Source organism: Carlito syrichta, unplaced genomic scaffold, assembly GCF_000164805.1.
Source record: "Carlito syrichta isolate Samal-C Ts95f unplaced genomic scaffold, Tarsius_syrichta-2.0.1 Scaffold309278, whole genome shotgun sequence".
NCBI lineage: Eukaryota > Metazoa > Chordata > Mammalia > Primates > Tarsiidae > Carlito > Carlito syrichta.
Window position 1 is genome coordinate 174471 of NW_007253374.1, and position 16150 is coordinate 190620.

The 16150-nt window shown below is 44.5% G+C and overlaps 1 pseudogene; it reads left to right on the forward strand.

Annotated features, from left to right (window-relative positions):
• The first annotated feature begins 3375 nt into the window (after window positions 1-3375).
• LOC103269491 lies at window positions 3376-6289 on the forward strand (annotated as a pseudogene).
• Window positions 6290-16150: the final 9861 nt, after the last annotated feature.

Here is a 16150-nt window from a genome sequence, read left to right on the forward strand (position 1 = left end):
CAGCTTTGACCTCCTGGGCTTAGGCAATCCTCCTGCCTCAGCTTCCCAAGTAGCTGGGACTATCAGCATGTGCCACCACACCTGGATAATTTTTTGCTTTTTTGTAGAGATGTGGTTGCACTATATTGCCAGGCTGGTCTTGAACTCCTGGGTTGAAGCTATCCTCCTACCTCAGCTTCCCAAAGTGCTGTATCCTGAAACCCTACTGAAGCCATTTATAAAATCTAGGAGTCTTTTGGAGAAGTATTTAGGGTTTTGTAGGTATAAGATCATAGAATCAGTGAACAAAGATAGTTTCACTACTTCTTTTTCTATTTTAATTTTTTTTCTTACCTGACTGCTCTAACAGGAATTTCAATACTATGTTCAGTAGCAGTGGCGAAAATGGGAATCTTTGTCTTTTTTCAATTCTTAGAGGGTATGCTTTCAACTTTTCCTTTAGGCATGATGTTTGCTGTGGCTTTGTCAGATATGGCTTTTATTATTTTGAGGTATGTTCCTTCTGTGCCTAACTTGTTGAGGATTTTTATCATGAAGGGATGCTGAATTTTATTAATACTTCTTTGCATATATTGAGAGGGTTATATGGTTTTTTAATTCAATTTATGTGGCAAATCACATTTATTGATTTGTGTAGGTTAAACCATCCTTCCATTCCTGGAATAAAGCCCACTTGATTGTAGTGTATTAACTTTCTGATGTGCAGTTGCATTCAGTTTGCTACTACTCTGTTGAGGATTTTTTCATGTATGTTCATCTGGGATACTGACCTGCAGTTTTCTTCTTTGTTGTTGTCATTGTGTCCTTACCCAGCTTTGGTATTAGGGTGAAAATGGCTTCACAGGATGAGTTATGGTGGATTTTCTCCTCTTTGATTTTTTTGGACAGTTTCAGTAGGATTGGTGCCAATTCTTCTTTGTAGATTTGATAGAATTTCTCATTTTATTCCACTCTGGTTCAAGAAGACACGACATATTTCGATTTTTTTAATATATTGATACTTGCTTTGTGGTCTAGCATATGATTAATTTTGAGAATGTTCCATACACAGATGAGAAGAATTTATATTCTTTAGTTTTAGGGTAGAATGTTCTGTAAATGTCTACTTTGAAACTGTGAATGTCTTTATCCATTAGGTTGGTTTCTTGTAGGCAGCATATGGTTGAATCTTTTTTAATTATTATTATTATCTATTGTACCAGTCTATATCTTTTAAGTGGAGCATTTGGTCTAATTACATTCAAGGTTAATATTAATATGCAAAGTTATGTTCCCATCACGATGTTAATTGCTACATAGTTGCTTTGTCACCTCAATTGCTTTATAAGATCTGTACATTTCTTTTTTCTTTTTCTTTTTTTCTTTTTTTTAGGAGATGGAGTCTTGTTCTATTACCCAGGCAGGAGTATGGTGGCATGATCATAGCTCGCTGCTACCTTGAACTCCTGGGCTCAAGCAATTCTCCCACCTTAGCCTTCCAAGTAGCTAGTACTACAGGCATGCACCACCAAGACCTTGCTGTGCTGCCTAGGTTGGTCTCAAATTTTCATCTTAAGTAATTATCCTACCTTAGCCTCCCAAAGTGCTGGGATTGCAAGGATGTGCCCAGTCAGATCTTGAATTTCTTACTTTGATATATTTTTTAATATACAATGTTTAGAAACTTCTTTGACCATTTCTTGTAGGGTCAATCTAGTAGTGACAAGTTCTCTTAGCACTTGCTTGTCTGGGAAAGACTTTTCCTCCTTAATTTCCTTAGTTTAGCAGGAAACAAAATTCTTGGATGGCAGTTCTTTCCTTTAAGAAAATTGAAAATAGGTCCCAAGTGTCTTCTGGCTTGTAAAATTTCTGCTAGAAGTATGTTGCTAGTCTGATAGGATTTTCCTTTATAGGTGATTTGACCCTTTTCTCTTGTTTCTTTTAAGATTTTTTTCTTTCACATTGACTTTAGATATTTTGATAACTATATATCCCTTGGTGATGTTCACCTTACAAAGTATCTCCCAGATGTTCTCTGAGATTTTCGTGTCTGGATGTCTACATCTCTGGCAAGACCAGGAATATTTTCTTGAATTAATCCCTTAAATAAATTTTCCAAACTTTTTACTTTTTCTTCATCTCCCTCAGGAATGCCTATAACTCATAGGTTTTGTCATTTTATGTAATCTCATATTGCTCTAAGGTTTTTTTAATTTTTTTATTCTTTTTTATTTATTTTTGTCTGACCATGTTAATTCAAAAGACCTGTCTTCAGTTAGACACAGTGGCTCACACCAGTAATCCCAACACTTTGGGTGGCTGAAGTGGGAGCCCAGGAGCTTGAGATCAACTAGGACAATATAATAAGAGCTTGTCTCTAAAAAAAAAATTAAAAATGAGTCAGGTGTAGTGGCATGCACCTATAGTCCCAGGTACTTTGGGAGGCTGAGACAGAAGGATTGCCTGAGCCCAGAAGTTAGAGGCTGCGGTGAGCCATGATTGTGCCACTGCATTTCAGCCTGGGTGACAGAGTGAGACCCCCCCCAACTCAAGACAAAAAAAAAAGGCCTGTCCTCAGACTCTGAAATTCTGTCTTCTGCTTCATCTAATCTATTAAACCTTTTAGCTATATTTTGTAACTCCTTCAGTGAATTTTTCATTTCCAGAAGTTTCCTTTGTTCTTTTTCTTAAGATATCTCTCTTTTCTGCCATATCCTGGAGACTGGAGTGCAGTGGCCGCTCCCGGCCACCGCAGCCTCACCCTGCTGGGCTCCGGCGATCCTTCCGCCTCAGCCTTCCAAGTAGCTGGAACTACAGGTGCACGCTACCAAGCCCGGCTAATTTTTTTTTTTTTTTTTTTTTTTTTTGTAGAGGTGAGATCTCGCCAAGCTGGCCAGGCGGGTCTGGAACCCGCAGACTCAGGTGATTCACTCACCTCGGCCTTCCAAAGCGCGGGATTACAGGTTGAGCCACCGAGCCCGGCTTATGTTGGTTTTCACCTTTCTTTTGATCTCCTCGAGTTTTCTTACAATCCATATTTTGAATTCTTTTTCTGTCACTCCAGGATTTTCCTTTTGGTTAGGATCCATTGTTACAGAGCTAGCACGATCCTTTGAGGGTGTCACACACTGTTTTCTCAAAGTGTCCGAGTTTTTACGCTGGTTTCTTCTCATCTGGAGAAGCTTCCACTTCTTATGTCTGAGTTTACTTTCATTCGGATGGTATTTTTTATCTCTTGCGTATGTGACGGCAGTACCTATCGCGTTTGCTTCTTAGTGCACTTCGGGCCGCAGGTTTTGAATTGGGTTGTGCCGTTCAACCTCCAGGCCAGCAGGTGGCGCTGATGGGTGAGCACCGGCGGCCCCGAAGCAGATAGGCAAATGCATTTTCTGTGTTTGAGGAGACAGTCTCTGGGGTTGCAGGTGACGGTCTGGTCTGTGCTCAGTAGGGGCTGGGGACTTAAGTTTGGCAGACCTGGACCACCAAGCTCACCCCCGATACCCCCAAGGATGAGCGCAGGCACCAGCCCTGCAGGGGTGGCAGAGGGCGCGCCTGGTGAGATGCTCTGAGGTCTGGGCGGACTGCACCAGCTCTGAGGTCTGGAGGCTGCACCAGCGCCCCGCCCTAGGCGGGCAGGCACACCAGATGTCTCCCTATCACAACCCCGTCCCGGGGCGTGTGACTCTCAGTTCAGACATCGTCACCCATCTCCGGGTGCTGAGGGCCACGGACAATGCCTGTCTGGGGCTTATGCACGGGAGGGGGCGTCTTGGGGGTCGCTCCGCCCGATACGGACGGCTTTGTGGCTCGCCCTTTCTCCGGGGCAGAAATGCTGCTGCTTCCTGGAGAGAGGAGAGACGGAGGACTGTGCCTTTCTGCACGTGCAGGTGGGTGTCCACAGGGGTGGTGTCGGCTGCTTAGGTCAACCGGATCTCAGACCCGGTGGGGAGTGATCAGGTGCCAGGGATGGTGGACTGGGATGGACAGTCCCCGGATTCTCAGGTGGCAGGCTTTAAGTCAGAATCTGAATCTGACACTTATTTTCGTCTGCGTGTGGCCCGCTCATTATTTTATTTACCACTTCTGTCCATGCCTCTTTTTTTTTTAATGGTGGGTTGTATTCTTATTTCATTTTATATTACAATGTAATAATAATAGAAGGGCCCAATAAATGTTATGCGCTTGAATCATCTCAAAACCACGCCTGCACCCAGTCTGTGGAAAATTGTCTTCCATGAAACTCTTTTTTTTTTTAATGAGTTGGAGTCTCACTATGTCGCCTAGGCTGGAGTGCAGCGGCTCAGGGCTACCGCAGGCTTGACCTGCTGGGTTCAGACAATCCTTCCATGTCAGCCTTCCGTTTAACTAGAACCACGGGTGTGTGCCACCACACTGGCTAATTTTTTGATTTATTGTAGAGATGAGGTCTCGCCAAGCTGTCCAGGCTGATCTCGAACTGCTGGCCTCAGGCAGTCCTCTGCTTCCCAAACTGCTGGGATTACAGGTGTAAGCCACTGTGCCCTGCAACAATCTTTTATTAATTAAGCCATGTCGCTTGTGAATATCTGTTATTTTCATATCTTAAATATTACATATGAAATAGCTAATAGCGAGATTTTAGGAGACATTTACATCTTTGTAATTATGGCAAGCAATTTTAAAATGAGAAATAGAGCCCACAGCAGCCATGTCTGTTATAATCCTGAGTGATGCCTGTGGATGGTTGAGTTATATAAAATCCTGTGGTAGCATCAGCTGAGTGAAAAGTAACTTCTGATCACTATCCTAGATCCTGAAGTTTACTTGATGATACAGTTCAGCTTGGAAAACTGAACATCCTCAGAGGCGATTTTACACTTTTGCTCAGTAAACCTAATAAATTTACCGGGAGAATCATTTTGCACCTGGTAGAGTGATTCATTGCTCCTCTGGGCATATCAAAATGATACACAGTAAACTAGGTCACTGAGGCAGCAGGTGACAAGGTGATTGCTGTCCATTAGGAGAAGAAGTCCTGCCATCCGTCCCTGATTTACAAGTCGCTGCAAGTCAGTCCCAGCTTTTCCAAGATGCCTGTCTCAGGGAAGAGATTGCCTTGAGTAAGGATTCTGCACCTGTTAAAGGAGACATGCCTTTTGATAATTCTGTAAATGCATTTTGTCCTTGTCAGATGCTTGCATTTTTATATAGACTAGTACCTCTCAGTAATGGCCACTGTTATAAAAGTAAACAAGTAGATCTTGGTTCCACGTTCCCTGATCAGAATGCCCGGTGAAGCCACAGAAACCATGCCTGCTACCGAGCGGGAGTTGCCACAGCCCCAGGCTGAGACAGGGTCTGGAACGGAATCTCGAATCTGACAGTGATGAATTGGGACCAGAGTTTGAGGCACAAAATTCCACACAGGCAACTACACAGCAAGCCCAGCTGGCAGCAGCAACTGAAATCAATGAAGAACCAGTCAATAAAGCAAAACAAAGTCGATGTGAAAAGAAAACACAAAAAGCTATGTCCAAACTGGGTCTTCGACAGGTTACAGGGGTTACTAGAGTCACTATCCAGAAATCTAAGAATATCCTCTTTGTCATCACAAAACCAGATGTCTGCAAGAGCCCAGCTTCAGATACCTACATCGTTTTGGGGGAAGCCAAAATCAAAGACTTATATCAGCGAGCACAGCTAACAGCTGCTGAGAAAGTCAAAGTTCCAGGTGAAGCAGTCTCAAACATTCAAGAAAACACATGGACTCCAACTGTACAAGAGGAGAGCGGAGAGCGAAGAGGAAGAGGTTGACGAGACAGGTGTGGAAGTCAAGGACATAGGATGGGTCATGTCACAAACAAATGTGTCGAGAGCAAAGGCATTCCGAGCCCTGAAGAACAATGGTAATGATATTGTAAATGCTATTATGGAATTAACAATGTAACCATCTGAAATGACCTTTTTTTTTTTTTTTTTTGGTGATTCAAAAGAGTACCTACAGCTTGGTTTGTACTGTTTCTATCATTAATAAAGTTATGGATTCTTATTGGATAAAAAAATAAAATAAAACAAATAAAAGTAAATAAGTAAATTCTGCTGACTTAGAAAAATGAAGGAATGGATAAAATAAAGCATAGCAAAACAATATAACTCTGATACTTAAGAAATATTTTCTGTTTAGATTTTGATGCACATTAGATATGATTTAATCTTATATTTTAGTAATAATATTGATGTCTAATATTAATATTTATGTGATGTGTTACTATTCAAAATGACTCTCTGTAAGTTATTGTTCAATTTTAATAATAAAATGTTAGAAACATTAAAAAAAAAAAAAGGATTCTGCATCACTCAGCCTTGGGAGCAAGAGGGAGGAAAAAGGCCATTTCAATTTTTTCAATATTCCCACTTCTCATTCTGCCTTTCCTCACAGAGACTTCAATTTTTTCAGATTTATCCCTCTAATTTTTTTCTGTTATGCCCATATTTTCTTCTTATTGTTATTGTCACTACTGTTTCTCTCTTTCCCTCTCCTCCCCCTCCCCTCCCCATTGGTGTCTCACTCTGTAGCCCAGGCTGGAGTGCAGTGGCACTCTCACAGCCACCACAGCCTTGACCTGCTGGGCTCAGGTGATCCTTCTGCCTCAGTCCTCCAAGTGGCTGGAACCACAGGCATGCACCACCATGCCCGGCTAATTTTTTTATTTATTGTAGAGACGAGGTCTCGCCAAGTTGCCCAGGCTGGTCTCAAATCCCTGAGCTCAGGCAATCCTCTCGCCTCCACCTCCCTAAATGCCAGATGACAGGCATGAGCCACTACGCTTGGCTGGACATATTCTAAGACATTCTCTGATAGAATAATGTTAATGACAAATATAAACATATATGGTATAGGCGAGCTAAAAATACATTAAAATATTATGGTCCATTTATCCAAATGCACAGCTATGTATCTGAGGAGGGGGTGGAGTTTACTGATGTCCCTCTAGTCCTTTCCATTATCATATGCATATCCCTGTATATGACCTATGATCCATTAATGAGAACTATCTATGTTGGCAATAATTCTTCTTACCCACATATTCTTTTTTTTTTTTGAGTTGGAGTCTCACTCTGTCACCCAGACTGGAGTGCAGTGGCCGCTTCTGGCCACCGCAGCCTCTACCTGCTGGGCTCCAGCGATCCTTCTACCTCAGCCTTCTGAGTAGCCGGAATTACAGGCATGTGCTACCACGCCCAGCTGATTTTTTGATTTATTGTAGAGATGAGGTCTCGCTGCCCAGGCGAGTCTCAAACCCGCGGGCTCAGGCAATCCACTCACCTCAGCCTCCCAAAGGCGCGGGATTACAGGCTGAGCCACCAAGCCCAACTTACCCACATATTCTGATTCATAAGTGGGAGTTTCCCATTCTTCCTTCCTTCCTTTATATATATATTCAGCATAGACTCGAAGGAACTATATATAGCACAAGCATATTTTAACTCACATCTTAATTACATCTCTAATTAAGGCCAGGCATGGTGGCATGCATCTGTAGTCCCAGCGACTTGGGAGGCTGAGGCAGAAGGAACGCCTGACGCTAGGAGGTTGAAGCTGCAGTGAGCTATGAGCATGCGACTACACTCCAGCCTGGGTGACACAAGTGAGACAAGTGAGACTCTGACTCAGAAAATAAAATAATAAAATAAAACCCCATTTTCAAGTAAAGTCACATCCACAGGTATCAGAGGACTTGAGGGTATTCTTTGGTGGGGACATAATTCTACCCACCACAAGCCTCTATGGCAGAGCTCATTGTGACAGAGACCACATCACTTGAAAAGCCTAAAATGAGCCTTTGCTCACCTTTTACAGGAAAAGCTGGGTAACACCTGCTTTCACTCACTGGTTTAGACTTCTGCTTTCTGGTCCAGCATGTGAGAAATGTAGGCATCATCTCTCCCCCACACACAATAAGAAAGAGGCTGAACAAGCTGAAAATGAACAACTCTTAGATCACTCAGAGAACCGATGTCACAGGGCACATCACCACCCCCAAAATTGGAGAAACAGATACAAACAGCCACAACTTAGCAAGAGCAGAAACCTCCAGGGGTGGGATCCAGTCCTGGGAAAAGCCTCACCTGTAATTGATGAGTTGCTGGAGGTTCCCTTTGGACTAATTTGAGAGTTAAAAACCCCAGGTGTGACTGGGCTCGGTGGCTTATGCCTATAATCCTAGTAAATTGGGAGGCAGAGGTGAAAGGATTGTCTGAGCCCATGGGTTCAAGACCAACCTGGACAACTTGGACCTCGTCTCTACAATAAGTCAAAAAATTAGCCAGGCATGGTGGCGCATGCCTGTATTTCCAGCTACTTGGAAGGCTGAGGCAGAAGGATCACCTGAGCCAGCAGGTCAAGGCTGCACTGGGTGACAGAGTGAGACTGACTCAAAATAAAAAAATAAACTCCAGGTGGGGAAGGGCCGGCCTAAGGGGTAGGTGCTCCCACATCTGGGGGAGTTTCACCCACAGCAGTCCTACCAGGTTCTCACAGTAAAGATCAGAGAAAAATCCCCTGGTGCTTCCAGCAAGAGGAGGGAGAAAGTAGAAGTAGACATTTTGAAATATGTCAGAGTACCCTGTTCTCCTTAACAATGTCTGCCCTCAAATGATGATAAAGGAGAAAAAAAATCATGGCCTTCGCAGCAGCTTGGATGCAGTTGGAGACTATTATACTAAGTGAACTATAACAGAAACAAAGACCGCATGTTCTCATTCCTAAGTGGGCCCTGACCACTGGTCACATTCGCACAAGGGTGGGACTGGCAGTCACTGGGCACTGCTAGGGAAGGAAGAAAGGGAGGAGGGTGGGATCGTGTGGCAACACAAAGAGGGCGTGGTCCACTCCCAGGGGGAGTGAGGGCCAGCTAGAAGCCCAAACTTTACCTGCATGCAGCCTACTTATATAGTAAATCCTCATTTGTACCTTACAACTCTAAAATAAACAAACAACTCTTTTTTTAAAGATAATCAGCCAGGCACAGTAGCTCACGCCCTTAATCCCAGCACTTTGGGAGGCAGGGGCAAGAGGACTGCCTGAGCCCAGGGGCTCGAGATGAGCCTGGGCAACTTGGGGAGATCTCATCTCTACCATAAATCAAAAAATTAGCCAGGTGTGGTGGCATATGCCTGTAGTTCCAGCTATTTGGGAGGCTGAGACAGAAGGATCACGTGAGCCCAGCAGGTCGAGGCTGCAGTAGCTGCGAGCATGCCACTGCACTCCAACCTGGGTGACAGAGTGAGACTCCAACTCAAAGAAAAAAAAAATCAGGTAAAACCTTTAGCTGAACCTGAATGGGAGATCAGAGCCTTCACTGGGGTAAAAAATCATTCCAAGGTAGCATGTTTCTTAGAGCAGAGCCCCTGGTGTCCATACTGAGGATAATTATAGCCATCTGATCAGAAAATCTTCCACTACACACATTCTTTCTTCCTAAGAAAGGAACAGGTTGGGCTTGGTGGCTCAGCCTGTAATTTCAGCACTTTGGGAGGCCAAGGCGAGTGGATTGCCTGAGCCTGCAGGTTCGAGACCAGCCCAGGCAACTTGGTGAGCCCTCGTCTCTACAATTTAAAAAAAAAATTAGCTGGGCGTGGTAGCATGAACCTGTAGTTCCAGCTACTTGGAAGGCTGAGGCAGAAGGACAACTGGAGCCCAGTAGGTCAATGCTGGGGTGACCATGAGCCTGCGTGCCACTGCACTCCAGCCTGGGTTGACAAAGTGAGACTCCGACTCAAAAAAAAATAAAAGTAAATAGCCAGGCATGGTGGAAGATTCTTACCTTAATCACATCTTTTGCTGTAAAAGGTAACTACCATTCCCAGGTTGCAGGGATTTGATGCAGATATATTTTGGGAGGTCATTTGTTGGCTTACCACAAGTAGTAAGCATAATGTTCAATTTATCAGCCAGTTAGAATAAATAGCAGGATAACTTAGTTGTACCGAATTTTTTGTTTTTAATTCAACAGATGATGTGTTAATGTTGTTGTTGTTTTAATACAGAATAATAATAAAAACAGCCACTGCAGGGCTTGCATAGAACTTAGGTGCCAAGAACTTTCCCAAGTGAATTACATATATTACCTCCTGTAACCTTCATGACAAGTCTATGTGGGGTTACATTTATTAATCTCCTTTCATAGAAAAGTAAACTGAAGCACAGAAAAATGAATTAATGTTTCTACAGTCATATAGCCAGGGAGCGGAGAGTACAGGATGTAAATCTAACTTCCGTCTCTGGGTCCATGCTCCCAACCACTCCATTTTACCACATGTCCCAACTCCAATGAAAGCATCCATCCCTTGCAGGCCATAATTACTCCCAGGGAAACAGATGGAAAAATACATAGTTTGATTTACAGAATTTTTTATCCTAACTATGTGGTTTAGTAACCTACATTATAGCTCAGGTGTTGTTAGAAAAAATATATGTAGATAGATAGATTTCTTCAGTCATTTCTTTGACAGCAAAATAGAAATAGGTGGGCCAGGTGCGGTGGTTCACGTCTATAATCCCAGCACTTTGGGAGGCTGAGGTGAGAGGATTGCCCAAGTCCAGGAGGACTGCTTGAGACCAGCCCAGGCAACTTGGCAAGACCTTATCTCTACATAAATCAAAAAATTAGCCGGCCATGGTGGCACATGCCTGTAGTTCCAGCTACTTATAAGGCTGAGGACTACCATGACAGCAATCACGTGACTAACCCACCCATCTGCCTGCTGTCCATCACCTGATGTCAGTGCCTGCACCTACCCGCCCCTTCGTGATGACATGGAGCAGATTACCACCCAATCACCATAACGACCTTCTTCCCATCAAAGGGAAAGACGAAAAGGATTCAAACCTGAGCAGCCAGCTGCCATTGCTTTTTAGACGCTGGTGTAGCCAAGTGTTCTTTGAGCTATGGCCACTGCCATGTTTCTTAAGCTTTGGTCCCCTCCCCTCCCTAGGGGAGGTGAATCTACTCTCTCTCTCCCTCCCTTTCCCTCTTTCTCTCTCTCTCTCATTTACTCTTTAAGCATTTTCCAATATAACTTGTGTGCAATTCTTTGCATCTTTCACGCAGCACCAGCTCGTACTCACACCCCCAGCGGGCCTGATCTAATATTCTGGAGGTCCCACTGGGAGCGTGACCTAACAGTAACTTAACTTCAAGATCACTTTCACTTGATTTTATGAGATTTATAATTCCTGGATGGCACTGCATTTCACATAGTTCTCCACTGATGGCAATTCATGCCTCTCTTTGGCAAATGTTTGTGACTCCCAATGAAGTGCCAGCCTATGCCAGGCACTGAGGTAAAGACAAGTCTCTTATCCTCAGGGAAGATACTTCCTATAAAAAAAAAAATGAGGCAGAAAGATCACCTGAGCCTAGCAGGTGTCGAGGCTGCGGTGGCTGTGAGCAGCGTGCCACTGCACTCCAGCCTGAGCAAGAGAGTGAGACTCCAACTCAAAAAAGTAAAAAATAAATAGGTAATCTTTTGTCACATAGATTTACAATGGAATAAAACTCATACAAGCCAGTTAATTTTCTATTTATGCAGGAGAGAAAATTTCCTATTAGTTAAATACAACCTATAATGGAAGTATAAATTATTTAAATTTCAGAATCATTGTGTGTGCTTAATATCCTTGACTCAAATGAAACAAAGACAATTCAGCCTTTGAAGGAAAGAAAAAAAACCCTAGTTTGTCAAATGATTAACCATAAGTTGATTTATGACTATGTTGGCTAATCTAAGACATCAAGTTTATTTTTCTGAATTCTTCAATTACGACTCCTCTGAATGCACCCATTGAATACCAGGAATTAGATGCCAGGAAATTTGACTGGTAGAGGGTTAGAGTTAAAAAGACTTCCTTGGGCATTAATCATAGGATCGTGTTCGTGTGGCTTTTGCTATACATTAACAAAAATTTATACAAATAACGTGTCTTCAGAGAGGAATAATGATAGTGTATTTGACTTTGGAAAACACAAATTGTGCCAAATAAAAAGCAAGAGTACATAAAATCCCATAGCTAGTTGCAGTAAGTCTTTGTCTTTCAAGTCTTGTATTCTCTTTACTAAACGTAAACAATGGACAAACTTTGCCAAGTCCTGTCAAGGCAACTTCATTTGTATCAGGTGTGATTCAAAGGTACACTTCAGTGGACATGTACTCAGAGCAATTAAGACAGATTTAAAAGACCAAGCAGTGTAAAAGAAAAGTTGAACCAACAAATAAAGCTGTTGTCAACCTGAACGGGAGGTATTTTGGTGGCTAGGGTGGTCAAAGCGTGTTTCTACAACTTGGACAAGTTCAGGGTCTTGGATTCAGCGGAACAAGTATGATCTTAAGAGCGAGAACACACTTGGATGGATTTAGAGTCTATCATACTCAGTGATCTATCACAGAAACAAAGAACTGAGTACCACATGTTCTCACTCATAAGCGGACCCTGAACATTTGCCATAATACTACAAGACAGGGCTTGGCAGTGGCGGGATACTGCCAGGGGTGAGGGGAAGGGGGACACAACATCAGTAAGGATACCTAATCTCAAACCAGGCAAAATGGGGACCAAAGGGAGGCCCAAACTTTACCTGTACAGTGACCACTTGTATACCTAATCCTGAATGGTACCCCACATCTTTAAAATAAAAAAATCAAATAAATAAATAAATAAGAGTGAGAGCACAAACCATCTCTGGAGATCCTTAAGTGAACTACAGGTGGAGCAGAGGAGAGAGGCCACAGCCTCCACTGTAGAGACAAATTCTGGAAGGACTTCTGAGATACATGTGGATTGGTCCCTTTTTTTATTTTGTGGTTTTTTAATATAATATAAAAATCATTTTTAAAGAAAATATAAATATATCACTTGACCAAACTAAAGGAATATATGTATGGTTAGCTACATTCTTTACATACTTTTCCAAATACTAAATGTGGAAGAGGGAAACTGAAAGCATTCTTAGCTTTTCATCTCGTGTATTCATTGGTAAGCACTGTTGGCTTAAAGATCAAATACCAACACTCGACCCTGTTCTAAAATGCCACATCTACTCACTGAATGCCATTTTCATTATTATGAGATTACTTATGAGAAAGTAGGAGCAAATAAGTCATGCTACACCACATCAACACACAATTCCTATAAAAGCAAGCCAATGCTGGGCTCGGTGGCTCAGCCTGTAATCCCAGCACTTTGGGAGGCCGAGGCGAATGGACTGCCTAAGCCTGCAGGTTCGAGACCAGCCCGGGCAACTTGGCGAGACCTTGTTTCTACAATAAATCAAAAATTAGCCGGGCATGGTAGCGCACGGCTATAGTTCCAGCTCCTTGAAAGGCTGAGGCGGAAGGATCGCCAGAGCTCAGCAGGTTGAGACTGCGGTGGCTGGGAGCGTGCCACTGCACTCCAGTCTGGGCAACAGAGTGAGACTCTAACTCAAAAAAAAAAAAAAAAAGCAAGCCAAGAAGTCAGGTTATCATGCCAACCAGCAATACATTCACAGGTGCTAAGGGAAAGTGAGTGATAACTTGCATCAGTATGAATGTTCCACTTTTGACTCTTCAACTAGGCCTGACCTGTATTGCCCAGGATTTGAATAAAGGAATAGCATTAAGACGCATTAAAAAGGTCCCAATGTGAGTGGGGGAGGGAGAGAAGAGGGGGAGAGAAAGAAGAAAGAGGAGGAGTAGGAAGAGGAAGGACACAAGGAAGAAAAGAAAGACAGAGAGAGGTGTTGGATATAAAATTCAGTTGTACCTTAACTTGCCGCCATATCAAAAATCAATTCACCAGACCAGGTGCAGTGGCTCACACCTGTAATCCCAGCATTTTGGGAAACTGAGATGAGAGGATTGTCTGAGCTCAGGGGCTCAAGACCTGCCTGGGCAATTTGGCAAGACCTTGTCTTTACAATAAATCAAAAAATAAGCCGGGCGTGGTGGCACACACCTGTAGTCCCAGCTACTTGGAAGGCTGAGGCGGAAGGATTGCCTGAATCCAGTAGAGAGCCGTGATCATGCCCCTGCACTCCAGCCTGGTCAACAGAGTAAGACCCTGACTCAAAAAATAAAATTAAAATAAAACAAAATAAGCTGTGGTGGGTTCCTCAGTCAGGGGCTCTAATCTCAAGGAAGGGAATTCCTTTAACAGCCATATTCAGGGAGCACAGAAGTGGGGGGGCACGCAACTCTTGTGCCTAATTTGGGGTGTGGAATGTTGGCTTGGCCTCCGTGGGAAGGGGCTGCCTTAGCCACACAGAACAAGAGGGCTTCAGCCCTTACTCACCTGCTTTGCCATTGTAGATGTAGATTTCCCAGAAGTGCTCCTTGGAGGGCTGGCATGGGAGGGAAGGGGGAAAGTGGCAGTTCAGCTGGGAGCTTCACACTCCCCCAACTCCTCCTCACCCCGCCCCCGATTTCTCAACACCAGGGAGGAGGGAGTTGAGGGCCAGGACCCCCATGGCCTGGAGAGACCAAGGCCCCCAGACTTTGCCGGGTTCCGAGGCCCTCACCATCAGAGCTTTGTCCTCAAAGACCTCCCTCACCTCTTCCTAGGAACACCTCTCCTGGTGACACTCCCGTCCCAGGTCCCCTGGCGTGAGCAGCTCCAGATCCCAGCGATTGGCTGACAGAACCCGGGTGCAGCTACCCAGGAAGACTTCTGGGCCCAAAGATGTGAGAGAGAGAAAGATGCAGGGTCCCTGGGGCTGGGGTCACATGGGGATGGAGAGCAGTGGGGTCCTGGGGAAGGAGGGGACTGGGAACCCAGATTCCTGGGGGAGGAGGGGACTAGAGGCTGGTTCCTGAGTCAGGGGAAGGCAGAGGTCATACTGGTGCTGCCCCCAAACACTCACCTTGGTCTTGTTCCCCACTGGGTGAAGTATCCAGGCAGGTGGTCAATCCCATGTATAGCAGCAGCAGAGAGGGGTGGTCCCTCATAGTTTGTGGACATCTGGACCAGGTGAGGCCCTGGTAACGATGCCTCAGCCCTGGGGAAGGAGGCAAAGTCTCCCTGACCAGACTCTGGTCCGTGAATGACAGAAAGAGCAGACACTTTCATAGCCTGTACTCCGTGCCAGCCACTGTTGACCCGTATTGACTCATTTTGCTTTGCACAGCAGTCCTACTATTATCCCCATTTTATAGAGGAGGAAACTGAGGCACAGAGTGGTAAAGTAACATGCCCAAGGTCACGTAGTTTGCAAGTGTCAGAGGCGGGATTTGACTGAAGGCAGTGTGTCTCCAGAGAGGAGAGTCGGGAGCAGGGAGCTTGTCTTTTTCCCCACTGTGTCTGTAGCACCCTACACGGTTTTTGGCACCTAGTGGGTGCTCGTAAGCATGTCCACCGGTGATCAAGATTACGCCCTTCCTGGCAACTTACACTTACACTTCTCTCTATGCTCATTGCCACATCTGCCCGCAAACAACCAAGATTACAGGAGAGGCAGGGGCAGGGTCCATGGGCATGAGGGGCAGGGGCCCTGGGATCCTGGACCTAGGGACCCCCAAATCCTGGGTCTCAGAGTGGCTAGAAACTAGGACACCTGGGTCCCCAAGTCAGGCTCTGCCTCCAGGGACATTCACTTACCTGCCTGTCCAGGCCTGTGAGCACTACCCCCTCTTCTTTAATCAGGGTCTCCCGGGTCAGTTTCAACCAGCTGTGAAGAGGGGCAGGGAAAAGGGGAGGAGAGAGGGAAGAAGGGTGCCTCCCTCCCCATAACCAGGCTTGATCCCAGTTTCTGGCAGAGGGACAAAGCTTGCGATTACCTGCCCTGGGCAGGACTCAAGTGAGGGATAAAGTACTTAAAAAGACCTTAGGATATTCTTTCTTTCGCTGTGTAAAAGCTTTGTAGTTTGATAATGTCCCACTTGACTGACTTATCTCTTACGGCATTCGCTTTTGGGGATTTGATCAAGAATTTGTTGCCTACTCCAAGGTGCATTTTCTTCTAGGATTCTTATAGTTTGAAAAATGCAGGGTCCCTAGAGCTGGGGTCAAACGTTTAGTTCTTTGATCCATTTCGAGTTGATTTTTGCATATGGTGATAGGTAGAGGTCCAGTTTCATTCTTCTGCATGTGGTCAGCCAGTTTCCCCAGCAACATTTGCTAAATAAGGTCTCCTCTCCCCAGTAGTTGTTGTTGATG